The 10,975-nt window shown below is 39.7% G+C and overlaps 1 long non-coding RNA gene across 1 annotated transcript; it reads right to left on the bottom strand.

Moving 5' to 3' along the window:
- Positions 1-2,152: 2,152 nt before the first annotated feature.
- On the bottom strand, positions 2,153-2,712 carry LOC139588706 (uncharacterized). Its single transcript, XR_011678779.1, has 2 exons — positions 2,512-2,712; positions 2,153-2,375 (listed from the first exon to the last, which is right to left on the bottom strand). It is a non-coding gene; the product is annotated as an uncharacterized lncRNA (long non-coding RNA).
- Between the last annotated feature and the right edge of the window lie 8,263 nt (positions 2,713-10,975).

Raw genomic sequence — 10,975 nt, 5'->3', positions numbered from 1 at the left:
CTGTGTAGACATATCCAGTTCAAAAGCCAAAAAAAAAAGTGGAACAAATGTCTATAAAGGCACTCTTTTGCTACTCTTTTTTCTCTTTTACATATTAGCAAACTAAGCTTCCTTTGTGGAAATTCTTATTATAGTCTTGCTTAGAATAGACTGGCAAGTGATGGGCTGAGTCATATTGGGTCCGATCTCCCTTATATGGCAGCAAAGTAAGAATCACTCTGTTGAAGTTCCCTGGCATAAAACTAGGCTAAGTGGGATCAGAATTATGCTCACAAACTTGTGCAAGGATGTTATAGGTGCTGCTGGTGATCCATGTATTTTGGAGTTAATCACCATCTATTTCTTCACCATTAGGGTGGCAATGATAGTTCTCAGAATTGAAGAGGAGCCCAAATCCACCTGGAAGAGTATACAACAAAATTATCTACGGCCTGGGAAACTGGTTTTGCTTTAATATAGGATGTATGAGAGTCTCTCAAACACACAATTGATACGTGCAACCCATTATGGCAATCAGACTAAAAGCTCAAGAAAGGGTCACAAGATAATCCCTGAAATAGTTTTACTAATGCCTTACACTCTTTTTATTCTGACCCTCTAGGCTGCCATACAACTATTTAAAAATACTGGGGGATTCCTTGTGATTTCTCTCTGAAGCTGGTTCATGAATCTTGTAATCTGACTGGCTTACAAGGCCAGTTGTTCCCTGACATGTAAGCAACATTATAACAATATTGAATAGCAAATCATCTCATTTTCAGACAATTCCTGAACATTTATAATTGCTTCATTGCTATGAGTTTTGTTGGCAAAGACTGTACAAACTACTTTCTAGGGTGTATTAATTTCTAACCGTTTTTATTGCAGTCCCTGCTGTTCTTCTTCATTATTTTTATCCTCTCTGGGCCATACACCACTTTGCTGAATCCAATGTCTTTTCTTAAAAGCCAGTTTTCCTTGCTAAGTTGTTAATTTTTTTTTTTCCTGGTGGCTTTGATGTCTTTCTTCAGTTTCTCAGTGCATCCTCAGAACTCCAATTCATTTCAGGCTTTTATTTCTGTTGATGACTGCTCTTTAATTTACTACTACACATGCCAGCAATTTACAACTGTCTGATTTACTTAATTTGAATTTTTCACGCAATAATAAGTAAGACACTAAGTCGATGTAGTGCTATCAACCTAAGGTGAAAAAAAAAGGGGGGGAAAAAAGGGAGGATACAAACCAACATCTTCAGTTGTTTTATGATTCTAAGTCTTTGTGCCATTTTTGGTCTTCTAATCTAAAGGTAAGGACAAAGATATGCAAATTAGAAACAACAACAACAACAATAACACTGAAGGGAAGTCCAGTGTATTTGAAAACATTGGTTGGTTTAGCAGTAAAGCCAATTTACTCATATTTTTCAAAATAGATTTTAAATTTCAAGCCAAAATGCTCAAGGCCATTTGAAACTCACTTTCAAGAATTGTTTGAAGGTGAACCCCAGTCCAACAATACACAATACACAAGCACTTGCACAACTGTGGGAGATCACAAAATGGGGAGAAGGCATAGTTGGGAAGGAGGAGAAATGAGTAGAATGTGAGGAAGGGAGGAAAGATGACTTATAGAATTATCCCACGGCTTCTTAAGCACCCCAAGAATATAGTGCACATCCCACCTTTCCCCTTTAGCTCACTACATTTCACAAAAGCACTCTGTGTTTTGTAGTTTTCCTTGAAGAGCTTGTTCCCCTGAAGTTAAACTCCTTGTGAGGCTCTGACATACAGAATTGTTCTGCTCAGAGCACAAGGATCAGGCTTATACTTAATGTTGATGTAAACTATAAAGGCAGTGTTTTTAGTATGTGGTTAAAACAAAGAATGGAGAGTTTAGCATGTCTAAATTCACAAAGAGAAAACCGGAACATACTTCTAAGGGGAAAAACATGTCGGACACTGTTCTCCTTGTCATGTTCATAAACCCTTCATTTCTATGTGATTCCTTTTAAGTTCAAAGCACTGAGTTTTTTTAGTAAATGAGGCAAGGGGGAAATGGTGAAAACAGTTTCCCCGAGGAGAACTATTCCCCAGTTCTTAAAAAGTTTGAACATTTCGAAACCTTAGGGAGATGAAAGCATTTTCTATTACATTTGTGCTTTTCTTCCTGGTATTTTTTATTTTTTATTATTTTTACTGAATGTAATGCAGCAAGAAGGAAACTAAGAGCTAATTCAGATCCATAACTGAGCTCCTGAGTTGGCTGACACCAGTCTCCTCTCAAAATGTTTTGAAAGGTTACCCACCATCTTCAGTGGTGTGGCATCATATTTCTTGCTGTCCTCATATTGGGCCCCCATTCAGGTGTTTCAGGGCTTTGTAGATGTTTTGTATCTGTTGTGTGGAATATGGAAGAAAATTCAACACAAAAAAGAGCTAAGAAGAGTAGTTTCAGTTATGTCCCAGATTTTTTTTAATATGTTTCCATCTGAAATATCCTGGAAATGTTTATATATAGGAATAGACTCACAAACAGCAGGCAGGAAGGGAGCTTGGGAGGTCCTCTAATCCATCCTGTTAGCTACAGCAGGATAGACCATACCTATGCCACTTCCCACAGATGCTCCTCCAGCTTCCTCTTAGAGATCTGCTTCCTAGGACGTATACTCCAATACTTCATTATCCTTACCATTAAAAACCTTCACTAATGTCCAGACTGTGCAATGCATGGGCATTATCCCTCTTAGCACATTTTTTCTGGTCTTATCCAACATGTACACAGAGGTCAGACAATTTCCTGCCCTCTCCCTGGCAGGCCTCAATGTGTCTGAAAAAAACCCACATTTGAAGGCTGACATCATGTCAGTCCTCCCTCTTCATTTCTCCACAGAAAATAACCTGCCTTTCCTCATAGTCTGTTCCCTCATTATTTCTTGAACATTGATCATTCTTGTTGCTCATCTCATGAAAATCTGCCGTCAATTCTGCCTTTTCTGAAGCGGGATACCCCAAAATGGATTGGGATCTTTTTCTCAACCACCCCTGTATGGATGAGAAAAAGATCCCACCCTTGTCAAACGCTTCCTCTCCAACTCAATATGGAATATCAATACGGAAAATTTTCATCAGTCACGGCAGAAACAAATAGTATTTAAAGATCTATTAAGCTCAGCTTTCAGGAAGTTGCAGTTTGGCCTCATTGTGCCATTTGCAAGCATTAATAGGCATTAAGGCTAGTACCAGATACACTACTACAGTGAATACCCCCCCAGAGGGAAGAAAAGTTATAGGTGCTGTTGGATCCAGACATGTTCCCCCCTTACATGCCATGTGAGGGCCTCCACCGTAGTGTCCCACCACTAAGGGTTTTTTGCATTGCAGAAAATCTGAGATGAGAGGGACAAAGTGCTGACCTGCGGAAACTCAGTTGGCGTTGGTACAAAATGATGATTGGATAGCAGAATTCCACCTTCAATCTTTCCATCTTTTACAAATATCAATCCAGTTCACAGACAATTAGTATAAAAATTTTCTGGAGACTAACTTTTAGAGTTAACCTCCAGAGAGACCGGTCAGTAGCTTTATAACGGGGATCTTGTGCTGTGGGCTTCTCTTGTCTAGCATTTAGGATTCCATTCAAGAGCAGTTCCCCTTTGTCTGCTGCCTTCATAAATAATGGATGCATCTTGCATTAGAGATTAGCAAAGATTGTTAAGCTTCCTTTTTTGCATGTGCAAGATTTGGTAGCTTTTGAAATATTGATATAGTTGTGCAATTTGGTGCACCTATTATGTTTTTAAGAAAGAATTAAAAAAAAAAAGATAAAAGAGGAAAATTATGATATATCTAAAAAGGAGATACCTGACTCTCATAAACATCAGAAAGTGTGATCCTTCCATCTTTAAATCTATGAAAAAATAGTTGCATTGCTAACTTTTGTAATATTCTTTAAAGAAGACTCTACAGAGATTGCTGTAGGTTTCAAAGCAATTATGGTAGGAGGTCATGAAAAGCCTTTAGGAAATGCTGCCAAGGTACTGTACCATCTAAAAGGAAGAACACAGTGCTGAAAACTTTTCAAATCTGATCGAGGGTAGATAAAGGAAGACAAATTTTTAAAGTCCTCTTTACTCGTTTCACTGATTTTATTTTTAATGCAATGGTTTACTATTACATCTTTCATCTGAAAACACATGTTTAGCCTCGATACTCCTTTTTGGAAAAAATCCCCACAGATAATTCACTGCATGTTTTGGTGGGAACCATCTTTATCAAAACTGGTGACTTCTGTTTTTCATTTTGTGTGCATGCTACAATGCTTAAATGTCTAAGCAGCGACATTGTGCTCGTTGTTGTGGCTCTCTGTATGCAGTAAAGTCCTGTTTCCAGCTCTCCAGCCCATCCCTTCCGCATATTCCACAGACAGGACTTGTAAGTACAGCTTATTACAGGGACGAGTTAACCAGTAATTTCATTGTGCTCCATGGCTAGGATCCCGAAATGCAGTCTGCCTAGCCAAAAAGGGTGGACAAAAATTGAAAGAGTGCATTAAATGGCCATAAAAGTTACAGGGTCTAATAATCCATACAGTTATGGCAAAATCATTGCTTGCATGCTGTGGCCAACTTGCCAGTATCCAGAGCTGCGGGAGAGAAGAACGGGAACAAAGGCCTGAAATAACCTAGCTAATGAAAATTGCAGGCAATATGGTACAGAGCAACTTGGTGCCAAGGCATTTGAATGGTTTCTGTGAAGTCAGCCAGGATGGCTGGTGCCACATTAGTGCTAATATGCCCTTCTGGAGCATGTTGATTCCTTCAGGACCACACAGTTGGGGCCTTCTGTCCATGTTCCACATTGCAGGGATGCTCAGAGCTGGCTGAAAAGCACAGTGCAGTTGTAGGCAGGGCTTTGCAGGAGTTAGCTCAGCTCCAGCTGCACTTAGTACCTCAAACTTAGTGCCAGACTTGCTAAACTGAAGCTGGCTTTGTGCAAAGCCACATTGGGCCATGGGACGCTTGGACACCCAAGTTGCCTCTGTTCAGAGCAAGCTTCATTCTGATGGGATTAAGTAGTTCAGGGTGCAGAATGTACAAAAATGACTGAGCTTCTTCAGTGGCAAACTTATTTTAGATATAGTATAGCTATCTAACTGACCAAACTACTACTAACACTTACCAAACTACTGAACCTGGTCAGATCCAAACTGCCTCTGTAATCATAATATGATTTATCCTGCATGGCAGTAAGCAGTCAATGGCTGCCAACTGACTCAACTTTTTCCCAAACTTTAGGTCTTAGTCCACACTACTCTGTGAAAACAAGACGAGAGTTTCTGTCCTTGCTTTCACCAGTTGAGAGAACAACAGGGTGAGGAACTCATAACTCATGAAAGAGAACCAAAAAGATGATGGTTTAGCAGACAAAGGGTGGAAACAACAGGTCTGAGTTAACAAGGACTGAGCTTTCATGACCACACAGGGATACCACAAAAATGATCAAGAAAAGAGAGTTATTTGAAAGTTGGAAGGCAGGGGACAGGTACTCTATTCCTAAATGGATTAACTAAAGCATGACTGCCTAGAATAACATGTGCGTTTTAAAATAACCCATTTAGCAGCACTAGGGAACATGAAGAGAGCAAGCTGAGACTGAACACATTGTTTTCTTTTGACTCTAAGGCAGACTGCTTGGACTGGAAGAGGATCAGAACTTGCAACAAGATCTTCACTTTTTTAAGATTCATCAGGTTACACACAGTGTATCCAAAAGTGGCTAATAGCCTCTCCCCACAAGGAGAGTGGAAAAGTATGACAGTATTTACAACTTTCTTCTCTTAAAATTTTGTGACCTCTATTCACCTTCCTTTCTGAGTTATCATTTGATTCCTCTCTTCTTCCCACCTTTCCTGTGAAGAAATGTGAAATAATCCACAGAAATATTTCAAAACATAGAAACAGGGACACCAATTCAAGCAACATCAGTAAAGCCCAGGCTCTAGCAGTGAGCAGCAGTAAATGCCTAGAAAAGGATTAGGAATGGAGCAAGTGCATCATGTTGTTCTCAGAATATCTACCAAGTACACTGCAATTTGTCATTCAGAGGACTCCTGAACCAGATATGGTGATTTTGCATTTAATAACCACCAATGCATTCACCTTTCATTAAGTTGTCTAGTCACTCTGGAACCCACACTAATTTTACTCATCTACAGCATTTTGTGATGAGGGGGGTCACATCAACATTCTCTCCCCCATGGTTTTACTTAAGGTTCTTGGCTTTAATATATGAAGAAGATATTTCAGGAAATATTTCAAGAATTGACAAATAAATCTTTTACCTTGAGGTGGAGACAGATATGATTCCCCTTCAGAAGATCAGGCAAATGTACCTCTGCCTTTACAGAAACCACCATAAAAATAAAAACTACTATAACTAAACCCAGCAGTAGCATGTTTTTTAACAGTGAAAGTATTTGAATCTGGTTTCAAGTGCAAGGTTTTTGTCATGCACAGTTGAATCCATTAGAAAAGTTATCAAGAAGTAATCTAAACTTGGCTGCATAGTGGGACTGTGCAGATATATTGCTTTTTGATAAGTATTGAGCTGAATTTATACTGCAGTATGGCTAGACAGACTCCCATGGATTTTCATAATCAGCATTTCCTGTTTTCCACCATTCCTTCTTTCCAAAGGACACAGTTCCCTGTGCCATTCCTCATAATGTTCAAAGGAATTCTCAACAGAAGCGTGAATTCTATTGTATACTGAGAAAAACAAATCCTTTGTGCCATTAGGTAATGGAGCATATCTAAAATAATACAGCACAAGCTTTAAGCTCAGCAAGAAAAATTCTTTTACAACTAGCTTATGACAGAAAATGAAGCTGAAAATTTTGGCCAAGCATACTTCTGTATTTTCTTTAGGCCTGACTGTTGTGTTCAAACAAAGGCCTTCTCTTTCCTACTTAATATAAATGCTCCTTATTTAAATCCAGAGTTCACAACTTTAAAATTTTTCCTAGGGAAATTGTTCTATTGGTGTTACTAATGCTGCTGAGAAGACCAAAAGGAAAAAAAAAGTTTTCTAAAGCATTTAGGATTCTGTATTTCTATTATTACAGACTGAACCAGGGAAACCACTAAAGCACTGATCTGGCTTTGCACAGCCTAGCTGGCAATAGCCACTGCACTCTGCTGGCACACCCAGTTTTACCTGACATCATCCGGGAATTGCTGCAGAATGAGGTGCTGAGATTTGGACAGAAAGCTCTGGCAAAGAGATGGGAGTCCAAGATGCCCACAGGGATGTCACCTGATTTTATGTAGGTAGATGGGATTATGTTGGGTCAAAGGTAGATAGGAAGAAGGGGAGACCAGGGAGAATTTTACCATGGACTCTTTACAGTAACCTGGAAGGGGAAAAGGAGCAGGAAGGAGGCAGAAACAGGAATTAGTAAGATGGCAGACATTCAATATGATATGACCCCGCATGGGACTAACTAGGAACAGAAAGGCTGGAAGCAATCCAAAATCCTTTATAAATTCCAAAATGGTTTCTCTGAATATCTGGGTCAAGAAATATAATAATAAATGAAAGGGTCAAAGACTCATACTTTTGACTTTGCACCAGTACATTCAAGTATCTCCCCCTTTACAAAAGTCCACCTCCCCAGGGTATTGCTGTTTGCTGCAGTGGTCAATAGATTCTGTTTTTGCAGTTCAAGGAGGGCAATATCTGCTTTCTCTTTCTTTCCAAGGACATGAAGGCTTGGGCAGCAGTGGGATGGTAAACAGCACGGGTACAAGCAGGAGAGGGGACAGAATGGCTCCCTACATTGCCAGCCCAGCAAGCAGGATTTTGCAGGGGAAGAGTGGGTGACAAGGCCATAGGGCTGTTGCTCCCATGGCTGACTGCTTCTCGGCAAGAGAGGTGGGAGCTGCAAGCAGGCACAGGGCCACAGCTGTCCAGAGAGAACCAGAACATCCCATGTGTCTGTGAAGAAGAGAAAATGCCTTCAGTTGTTGCACCCCCAAGTATCCCACATGGGTTCCTGCACCCTCGGGTTGAGTGGTTAAAGATTTTGCACTGAGGAACAGACACAGGTTGTTCTTCAGCCACTACATCATGCTGTGCTGTTTGCTCTAAACTTACATTCAAAACAGAGATGGACTTTTGAACTGCAGGCCCCTGGGGACACAAAGCTATGCACCATTACTAAATTTAGACGCTTCTGAAGTGGAAAATGGTAAAATGTTTTGCAAATAGCAAACTTTTCAGGATGTAACACATAACAGTTGTTCCACACAGCCTGGCTTTACAAACAAATTATTGGAAAACAGGCAATCATTAATCTCTTTCTGGAAAGACATACAGATTCCTGAACTGTTCACAGATTACTTCAGATATATCCAGAAAGAAAGGCCTGATTTTTCATCACGGCTCCAGTAGCTCTGAGCATTTCACACTGGCACTTCTTCCTGGGAATTGCTGTTCCCTGAGGAGGTATTTCAACCCTCTGCAGAAACAGATGAGTCCATCTAAACACTGCTGCATTTCTTTACAATATTCTTGAAGGGGTTTCTTACACTATTTTGTGATCTTTTTTTCCTTTTTAAAGCTATATAGGTATCATCAAAATTGATAATCTACTAGGTCAGATAATTATGTTATTTATGGCCTTTATCGCCTTCAATTCAGTTCAGAGCATTTAATTATATTTTGAATATGACTTTTCTGTGCAACCTTCAAAGTCATCATTACAACAGTGAAATAGTTATTATTTCTTAATATTGGGATATGTAGGTTTAATTAGTATACCTTTCGACTTCATGTGTCTTGTGGTAGCTTGTTTATAAAGATCTGTATGAAATCTGGCTTTGCATTTTTTGAGTTTTCTGTGAGAGCTCATCCACTGCATTGCATCACAACATCTGCTTCATGTAAACTTCTTGAAGGTCACCAGGACTCAGCATAGCAAGGAGTAACTAGGGGTTAGCTTGGCAAGTGGAAGCAAGCAAAGGTTCCTCTGCAGGACCTTCCTGACAAGGACTGCAGTCACTGCAAGTGATCTGTGTATTACCATGGATATTCAAAACAGTAAATCCAAATTACTCTTGGGACCTAAAAACTGGAATACATAAAGAGAACAGAAAAAGCCCAGAGCTATGCTTCCTCCCTTAGTTTTCATTCATTAACAATAGAGAAGTCAGACACAATGAAATAAAATGTGTGTACTTGGACCAGATTGCTTTACTATTTAGATAACAGTTATTTAATAAAAAGAGGTAAAATCCTATAAAAATTAGCATTTTGCCTCTCTGATACAGATTGATGGTTCTGAGTAAAACTCGGATAATACAGCTGCATAAATTATGAGACAATTTAATTTAAGATAACATGAAATTACATTGCAAGACCATCTCTTGGTTTAAGTTGCACAGCAGGACAAGGGTTTCCTAAGACAAATTTCATAACCACCTGAGACGGTTTTTTCTTTTTTTAGTTGCCTAGTTACAGAGTTTGTAAGTATCTATTACAAGGTTAGCCCATTTGTGAGCCCATCCTAAATATGTTACATCTGAAACTATAGCTTTTGCAATGTACCAGAGACCCAAAGGTTTCTCACAGAAGTCTCTGATATGCATCAGGTTCCAAAAACCCCTACAGATTAAGATAATTTTTGGCATACAAAAAGGTCCAGTCTAGGCCCAGACAGACAAAGACCCAGTGTTTCTCCATGAGTTAGTCATTAAGCTTCTTTGTGATTCAATCCCCTTAATATTCAAAACAAAAGTACATTTCCCTCATTTCTATAAAGAAAATCTACAAATAAAAGAGTTGCACAGCAGAGTTAAGTACTATTACCCTAAGTAACTCAATTGCTGTATCTCAAATCTATTTACCTATCTAGCTATCTATGATTCATAGATTTCCTCTCTTTTTACTGCTATTTTATATTGGTTTGTACTTTTTGAAAACATTTTCAGTATTTTCTGCTGACGTGCTCCCGAATTTGCAAGGATTCCCTTTTTGGGACTCTGGTTTAGAGTCTGAATTGCCCTGATACCTGCTCCTCTCCTGAAGGGTGACAAAGGTAACCTTGAAGCTGACAGCATCATCAACTGGTGCAGTAATGCCTTCTGTGGCTGCAAATAGTCTGTGTCTAGCACAAAGGCCTCCCTGAATGTACCTGATCTGACCAGAAAGCCACGAGTGCAGGAGGTAGAGCCAGGCAGACCAAGGCCCATCTGAGAAGCTGGGACCAGACCAGTCCAGCATGCAGCTGTTGAAGCTGCCTAAATGTCATCTCTTTCCTTCCAAAAATTGAAGGGAAAGAAGGTGCTGAATAAACCAAACCAAGTCCTGAGGAGCAGATCCTAACCAAATGAGAGGTGTAATGTAATAAACTCTTCCTCTAATATAACCTTTGTTGAGAAAAATCACCAGTTACTTTCACTGTAAACTTCAGCAAGAGTCAGATGTCAACTGGCCATCACTAATTATCATTATTCATCCTGCTCTTAGTAATTCCTGAGACAGCTCTGCACAAGCCCAGGTCAGGTCTAGAGGCAGTGTGTGCCCTTCAGAGGGAACTGTGATCACCTGTAGGCATAATGCTAGCTCAGTTTTCTCTTATTGTGTGTCTTTAAACCATAATTTAGATACCATACTGTTCTTCTCTTTTTTCCTCAAGCCAAGCATTGACCTCTGTCTTCCCTGCCTGCATTTTGCTAGATAATTAGCAGCTGCATGAACCATGATGATGGGATGAAGGTGGACATGGAGAACTGGGAGCAAAGATTAAGGCCTCGTTCTTTCACCTTGGAAACTGCAATTTGTTTCAGAAGAGCCCATAAGAGTTGCCATGGCACTCGGGGATTGTTTCTGTGTGTTGGGTTCCACTGTGTGGCGACTTACATAGAGCTTCTTTTAATTTCCTGACATTTTCACTGATGGGGCTAAACTATGAATTCTTAGATCCCTGAACTTTG

This window comes from Agelaius tricolor, unplaced genomic scaffold (genome assembly GCF_023055355.1).
Source record: "Agelaius tricolor isolate 1412-34295 unplaced genomic scaffold, bAgeTri1.0.p SCAF_3, whole genome shotgun sequence".
In the NCBI taxonomy this organism is placed as follows: Eukaryota; Metazoa; Chordata; class Aves; order Passeriformes; family Icteridae; genus Agelaius; species Agelaius tricolor.
This window is presented reverse-complemented; position numbering and strand designations above follow the sequence as displayed.